Source organism: Furipterus horrens, unplaced genomic scaffold (genome assembly GCF_987537825.1).
Source record: "Furipterus horrens unplaced genomic scaffold, mFurHor1.1.pri manual_scaffold_12, whole genome shotgun sequence".
Classification (NCBI taxonomy): domain Eukaryota; kingdom Metazoa; phylum Chordata; class Mammalia; order Chiroptera; family Furipteridae; genus Furipterus; species Furipterus horrens.
Genome location: NW_028327182.1, coordinates 11,897,912 through 11,906,777, shown reverse-complemented (window position 1 = coordinate 11,906,777; position 8,866 = coordinate 11,897,912).

Sequence of the window (8,866 nt, the reverse complement as noted above, 5' to 3'; positions counted from 1 at the left end):
CTAAAACTGTTGTGTATAGGTCTGTTACCTTCTTTTAACTTAGGAACTTGGCCCTGCTCTCTTTTGTTTTGGGTCTTGACAAAATAAATTCCTTTTCTGACATTGATGTCTTGTTCTGCATATATCAACCTTTATAATCCAGGTTGCAATGTTGGTTGAAAACTTTGTTAATAGGGCATTTGGCTTAATCGTTTATTTAAATTGGGATTTGAGTTTGACATTGTTGACACTGACATACATGATGATTTTTCAATCTTAAAAAAAACAATTTTTTCTCATTCTTGAGACTCTCATGATTTAATTAATGGTATATAACTCTCCAGGACCCAAATTTAGTATATTTTATACTACAAATTCCTCCAGGGAAAGTGAATGTAAGAGTATTTCCCTGAACCTTTAAGTACAATTGAAGGGGGAAAATGAAATTGGGTATTTGTAAAATTAAAAATCAGAAAACAAAAAGCCAGCTTGGCTTGCTTTTGTGAGAAGATGGCTCTTCTTTTATCTATATTGTAGTAGCTTGATTATATCCATACATGGGAATCCTATCTACAAGTTGTGGAAGATGGTCATGCTTTTATCAAGTCACTAGAGAACATCATTGCATTTCAGAAATGTAAAGTTTCTTTTTGTACATGAACAGCATTTGAGAACTCACTGTTTTCAAGCTCTATCGGACATGAACAATGGAACTCGAAAGTTCAGTGACATGAGGTTGTATGTAGACTTCACCCTTGTTCTCATTTCAGTCAAGCAATGAAGATGAGGGCTGTGGGCTAGCTTCCATCTCGGGAGTCAGCTTCTCAGTGTATCTGGATCTTCTGCATTCACTGGCAGATTGGGAAGAAGTTAGAGAAGAATTAACTCACTTCCTAAATGATTTGACTCTGAAATGTCACTTGAATCCACACCAATTCCATCAATAAACCTAGTCAAATAGCCCCATTAGTCTCCAGAGGACTGGAAAGTGTAGTCCTGGCTGAAGACCTGCCTCTCCTCAAATACACCAAGCATTATTTATGTAAATGAGATTGTTTGCCATTTTCTTTTGAGGATCCAAAATGCTACAGTAAGCGTGGACGTGATACCAACGGTCTTATCAGCAGAAAGAAAAATGTTCATTTTTGCCTTATTACAAATTTAATTACTATCCTGGTTCCAGGTGAACAGAAATAATTATTGATATTTGACATTTGTCTGCATCTGACTATTTTTCTTCAAAATTAAATATGGAAATGAAAGCTTTGCTTTCAAGGGTTTATTTTTCCTCTTAAAACAAATGGCACAGATTACTTCTCCTTTCAGAATTATCTTTCCCCAAGTGATGCTGATGGCTTCCTTTTAAAATGCTTTACATTAGCAAGTGCCATCCAGATGAAAAGCCCATTTCAACTTGACATTAATTTTACACTCAGTGCATAATACTCGACCTTGTCATTAGGTCACCTATAAACTGCCACAAGTGAAATGCAATTTTTCTAATACATTGCCATTTGTCCTTCTCTTATTTGTACCCTGAGGTGTACAGGTGCCCTCTACTGTCATATCTGTCCTTTTTTTTATATTGCTCTTTTACTCATTAGGTTCCATCATTAACATGCCTTTTATTTATAAAATATAAAGTTGTGTTTAGCTTACACATATTGCAGTTTTTTCCTCCCTTATTTATTAACAATAAAAACAGCAACTAAATAAGAAACAAACAAATTTCAGTAGCTAAAATATTCAAGAGTTTATGAGTATGAAGACCACCTACTTAGTTATGTTCTGATAAGCACACAAGTGGCATCATATGTGTTCCCTTTTCCTTTTCTGTGATCTGACTTTAAGGCTATGTTCTTCTTTTACATTATAACATCCTATTCTGAAACCATCTCTTTATTAACAAATAAATGTTTCCTTACAGTTTATGAAAATAATGCTCTTGAAATACCTTTACATTTCTCTGTCATTCTGACAACTTTATCTCTAAATTTAGAAACAAGTACACAGTTAACTCTTTCAAAAGAATAACTATAATAATTTTTTTCTGTTATACAAGTATACCTGCTTTTAAGGGTCAATATAAAATAATAAAAACATTGTTAAGTTGGAGTTATTGTAAAATGACATAATTTTTGGAAACACTCATGAAATCATGTTTGGTAGAATTCAAAGAAGGTAGAATTAAACCAAATCTAAGACTCTATCATTAATACCAACTTCATGTAATTATTCTTTTAAAATTAGTCCAAAAATATTGTTCTTTCTTACCTTCTCCTTGAATAGACAATAGCTCTCTAATTGCCAGATGGTTAATTAGTTCCTTACTTGACATTCAGCCTAAACTTCTTTTAGTGTTACGTTTTCTTTGGAAGGGTTAAGCCATTGACCAGCACTCAGATATTTGTAGTACCTGTGTAAATGCATGGTGATGGAGCAAGAAGATGAGGAGGATGGGAAGGAGGAGGAGAGAGAAGGAGAAAAAGAAGAATGAGAAATGAAGAGAAAAGGAGAGAAAGAGAGGAGGGGAGAGAGAGGGACAAGAACACAGAATTAAATATGTCAACTTAAATTTAGGAAATGATGAATAAAAGAAATGAGAATATCTTGGAGGGTAAAGAATAAAAGAACAATCCCAGGAAATTACAGCTAAAACTATTTTTTTAAGACTAGAAACGATATATGTGACTCTTCTATCTAGAAAGTAGAGAATTAAATTACAACTGGCCTTTGAACAATGAAGGGGTTATGCAATCAAAAATATAAGTATAACTTTTGACTCTCTCAAAACTTAGTTGTCCTTGACATTGCAAAAAAATTGCTTCCAGGGACCTTATGAATACCAAAATATGCAGATGTTCAGGTCCCCTAAATGAAAAGGCACAGATCAATGCATACAGTTGGTTCTATTCATCTGTGTGCTGCTAACTACAGATTGAAAACAGTACAGGTATTTACTGAAAAAAAAAAAAAAAAATCCATGTATAAGTGAATCCACACAGTGCCAACCCATGATGTTTAAAAGTAAACTATACATGTATATGCATTTATTTCTATTAATGTTAGACAATGACTTGTTTTGTTTAACTTGGCTTTTATAAAAAATAAATAATATATTACATACTCAAACATAGTTTTAAGTTATTTTACCTAGTCATGGATACTAACAATAAAAAATTATGTCAATTATTTAACATTTAGGGAATGCCTTAAAAGTAAAGGATTCACACCTTTATACTATTATCACTGTTGCTATATTCAACTTGTCTTCAATAATTCCATCAATTCACAAAGATGCAGCTCCATAAATGTATGTTGAATAGATAATTTAATCATAATAATATATATTAACAATATATAGTATATGTTTAACTTCAAAATTTCATCACATTTCTGACTTTAGCAACAAGTAAATACAATTGGAAACACATTAACTATTGATAAAACTAGTTTACATATGGGGAGGAGATCTTTTTCAAAAAGTCTTCTATCGATCAAATAATTCCTAAAGGAATACAGGTATGTTACAAATTTGAATGAAAACTACAAATCATTAAAAGTTAACAGCTGAAAGGAAAAAACAATAATAATGGGCTGCTGGAGAAAGCTACATTATTAGGTCTTAGAAACTACTATTTCCAGTAACAAATAATTCTCTGCCGCTCTTTCATTTTCTCTCTCAATCCTTAAAAGTTTTAGTATCCTGTTCCAAACATGGAGATTGCTACAGTGTTTAGTCTGCATTAAAATTAGGGCTCAAAAAAGCACGAGTCTTTGCTTTACTAAAAAACAAAACAAAACTATCAAGTCAATGTAGTGCAAAGTACTGGCCCAAACACTGGATACAATTCAGAAAGAGCCTGAAAACTCGAAAAAATAAAAGTGTTCTAGGGTTCTAAGTGGAGCCAGGGTGAGGGAAGTAAGACTCAAAAAATCTCTGTGGTGAGTTAACTTAAAATATCCGTCTGAAAAGACCATGGTCAAGGCTGTAACCACAACACGGGCATGTACAAGGCAGTCAACCTTACTGAGTTAAGCTGTAATATGAAAGTAAATGGGAGCCAATCATTGATTCTTTTCTCTTTCTTTTTTCTTTTTTGTCAAAGTATAACCAACATAAGACATTATATTAGTTTCAGGTAAACAATCCAGTGAAAAAAAGCAACTTTTAGTAAACTAATATATATTTCAGTCATCAGATGCATGCACCCATCTGTGTCATCATTGCAAAGGTGACAGCTAGACAAACACATGGGTCAAACAATGTTTATATTTGTAGTTCAAATACCACATCTTTCCAAATGATGCCATGATAGTATGAACTGTTGACCAATTTTGGTAGTTTCAGATCAAACATTTTTCCTCGATTTACGTGGTAGTTGCTTTCCTGGGGGGAAAAAAAAAATATATATATATATATATATATATATTCAAACTGTGTAAAACAGCTTTATATTTATTTGCAAAATGAAGGCACAATCTAGGCTCAGACAGTTTCAAGCATTTTTAATTGAATTTATTGTGGTGACATTGGTTAATAAAATTATGTAGGTTTCAGGTGTACAGTTCTATAATGCATCATCTGTATATTGCATTGTGTGTTCACGACCCCAGGCCAAGTCTCCTGATCATTCATTTTAATGTTCTGAGAAGCAGTGGAGAGTAGTAGTGAGGAATGTCACCAGCAGGAGAGGGATTGCATAGCCTAACTTAAGGGGTAGCATTTAAGTGGCCACAGCTGACTACTGCCACACAAGAATCCAAGTTCAGTTGCACACATTTCCAGAATTCTCAGAAGGACTAAAGGTAGTAATTTTTATGGAATACATAAACTTGGCTTCCACTGTTTGAATATATGAACATGTGTATGTACATTTCCATACCTCTAACCAGGGCTGGTAAAAATATTCTTCTGCTCATTTACATGAAATATGTAATATTAAAGTTATACATCCTTTTTAAACATTTTTTGCAGAACTTCTGCCAATGCCACTTGACTTCTCTTTTTGCAATTTCTTTCTACATTGTGAGTCTCCACACTACCTTCAAAATGATGCCATAAGAAGAGAGTATATTTCATTGTCAATTCAGCAGTCTTCTGCAGTGAAAATCATGTGCAGACTGTGTACTTCATTATATTTAGCTTCTTCAGTTGCACCCTCAGATATACCATAATCGACTATAATTTCATGAGTTAAATTCCCATCTTTCACACTTTCACATCAATTAACTGATTTAAATTTCTTTTTTGACATTTGGAAGCATAAGAATATTTACTCATGCTCACAAAACACTAATGCTCATTGATTGATCTTAATACCTCCAACATTGTTCTGATATTATTCAACTTTAATCTGTTAAGGTTAGGTATCGTACTTTTATTCCTTGAAGAAAGCCCACCCAAAGTTGTTTTCTGAACTGATTTCTTGCCTCTCAATGTCAGAGAAAATGTTAATACACCAGTTGTATTTGTCTTCTACTTTAAAATACTTAGAAACTATAATTGGCAAAGGATTGGTTTTGTAGATCTTTATGATATAAAAAATAAATATAAAGAGTTATGGTTCAGGATGCAAGTTACAGAAAATCCACCTTCTCCCCAAAAGGACTGGAAGTTGGGCAATTCCAGGTAACAGGAATTCTGAGCTAAATAAAAACATTCCCTCCAGTTCTGCCCTTGTTAGCACGTTGATTCTCAACAAGTGATTCCAAGATGGCAGTCCCATTTCAAGGTGTCGCATACAGAGGAAAGGATCAAGAAGAAGATTAAAGAATACTTGCCTTTTATCTTCTTCAGGAACAAGAAAATCCTTCATAGATTGCCTTCTGTGAACTATTCTGTACTTCTGAATTGTCATAATTGTTTTTCAGATTCTCTTACCTAAAACAATCTTTCACCAAGAGAAATGAAATCACTATTTTTGGTTAAAAAAAAAAAGTCTCTTAATACAGGCAGAGCACTGTTGCAAGATAAGGCAAATTGGAGGATTGAAAAACACATTGGAGTTTTAATAACAAGGAAGATGTCTAGGTCTCTATGAATGCCCCACACAAAAACAACTCTGACTATTTTCCCTTAGGCTCCCTTGCTTTTTATTTGAAAACCTTTATATAAAATGTTGTTTACTACATTCTTTCAAATATTAGAGGCTAAGAATGTTCTTTTCTCTTGACAACAATGTAAGATTTTTTATTTATATTACAATATGAATTCAATTTTTTTCTGTAGAGGTTTAATTAAGAAATAAAGTAAATTAAGATTTATTCAAAAATATTTTTGCTTGCTCTGAATTCTATAAATTTACCAAAACGCAATATAATTTTTAATAAAATTAGCCAATAATTATTTTCTCTAATATCTCCCAAATATGCCATTTGGGAGATATTCCTGGTGAAAGTAATATTAATAATCACACTGTTAATGTTGTAATAGGTTTGGAATCTGTGTATAATGACTCTAGGATAGATTAACTCTTTCTCTGTTATGATTATACATGGAAATTATAAGGATTTCTTTTACAGGTGGGCATTAATTGTTCTTAATTCCATTTATCCATTTATGGCAAAAATAATAATATGTAATAACTTACTGTCAGACTAAGTGATAAAAAAGCACCTGACACAGCTGGCACTCTATACAATTTTCATTTTCTAATGGTCTACAAAAATTAGCTTCAAATTTCCTCTGTTATTTTTATAAATATCATCTGTATCTTGTAATTTAAATACATTAAAATAATTTGCAGTATAATGCTATGGAAAATAATTGTGTTTTACTTTTCAAGGTATTTAAGTATGATGTAGTTACTATTTATAGATATCACATATAATAAAGCATCATGGTCCCTGGCTGGTTTGGCTCAGTGGATTGAGCGTCGGCCTGCGAGCTAAGTGTCGCTGGTTCGATCTTCCAGTCAGGGCACATCAGAGAAGGAAAACTCTGACTCCAAAAAACCTCCGCTGCCTTGCGGCATACCTCTTCAGGGGAAAGGCTAAGGGAGTAAACCCCGACAGAAAATCCGGAGCCGGAGTCCCCAAGGCGGTTTGACGTTGTAGTCAACACCGGCAACTCCTGCGGCACACCTGAAGCCAAGCTGTATTGACTCCGTCTTTCCCTTGGACCCTTCAGCTGCGAAGAGAGGGGGGGTCTGCTGCATGGGCAACAGCAGACCCTCCATATCACCCTGCCCAGGCTCTGTAGCTTCAGTTTCACTGGAGAGGACACTCCAGCGTCATCGCAAGATGTCGATTCAACACGGGAGGAGACAGATACCGTGTCACTCCCGAGTCGGACTGCACAGCCATTCTCGGCGGTGCAGATAGACTCTTAAGAAGCTACACCATCGTCTCTCGAGACGGACGGCTGCCGACAAAGCATCATGACATGAAAATGTTTTCTAAAACCTGAAATTTTATACCTTAGAGTCTTTTAACAATACCATACTCTGAATAACATATTGATAGGATGACAATGTAAGATGGTGCTAATTTTTTTTTAATTGGGTGCTCAATTAAAATATTTAATGGTTTTAATATAATATTGCAATAGTGGAACAAGAAAACTAACAAAGAATAAACATAGTTCACAGAGGTGCATTAATTTGTATTTTATAAAATACAGTTTTATATATTTTATAACACTTGGTGAGTTGCAGAATAAGAATATTTTCCAGCTGGCAAAAGCATTATTTTATAATATATATCTAGAAGTAGTGTAGGCAAAACTATTTTTATTTCCCTTTTTCGGAGGTATCACACAGGTAAAGTCTCTATATCTTAAGTGTGTAGTTCATGTATCCAAGAAGATTTCTCATGCTATGCTTCAGTCATAATCATACCCAATTGTCAACACTAATTTTATTTCTAACACCACAGCTTAGTTTTGTCTATTTTTTACTTAATATCAATAGATCATAAAATGTGTATGTATCAGTAGTTTGGTTTTTTTCAATGCTGTACAGAATGCCAAGATGGAAAGGCATCCTGATTTACTCATTCTACTGTTTTAGACATTTGAGTTATTCTCACTTTGACACTACTATGAATAAAATTCTATGATCATTCTTTTACCTCTGTTTTAGTGCATTTCTATTGGGAATAGATTGAGGAATACATTGTTGATCCAAATCATATGAATAGATACTGCTATTTAAAAAATATATACAGACACTAGCAAAACATTTTCTTCATAATAGTTTTAAAATTGTTCATCTTGATCATTATTAGAATAGACTTTCTATTACTCCACCTTATCAACAACTCCTGGTGTTTTCAGTCTTATTAATTTAGATATTCTGATAGGCGTGAAAGAGTTCTATAGGTTTTTAAAAACTATCTGATATCTTACTGTAAAGTTCCTGTTCGATTATTATTACCCTGTCTGTCTTTTTCAATTGATTTATAACAATAATTCTGTGTGGGTGTGACTTTCCTTATCATATCTCTTAAAGATCATGTTTTTGAAAATCAGTTTTTACTTTAATGAAGCACAATTTATCAATGTTTTGTTATGGCTATTGCTTACTATGTTCTGTGTTAGAAATTTATCCCTAAACCAAGTTAATAAAGAAGTTTGCTCATTTTAGTTTTAACATTTATGTCTATGCACCATCCAAAATTAACTTAAACTTGTTAGGATGGATAAATGGGATAAAATTATTTTTTCTTCTTATGTGTATAGAATTGATTAAAAGAAGCATGCTTGCTTTTGGCTTTCCTCTCTGAGGGGGCTTAGGTGCAACACTCTTTGGGGGAGTTCACAAATCTGAGTTCATCCCACACCAGTCGCCTCTACCATGCCATCGAATTTGACCCCAATGAGATCAGAATCATATCTGAGGTGCACTGGTGGGGAAGTCAATGTAATGTCTGACCTGGTTCCCAA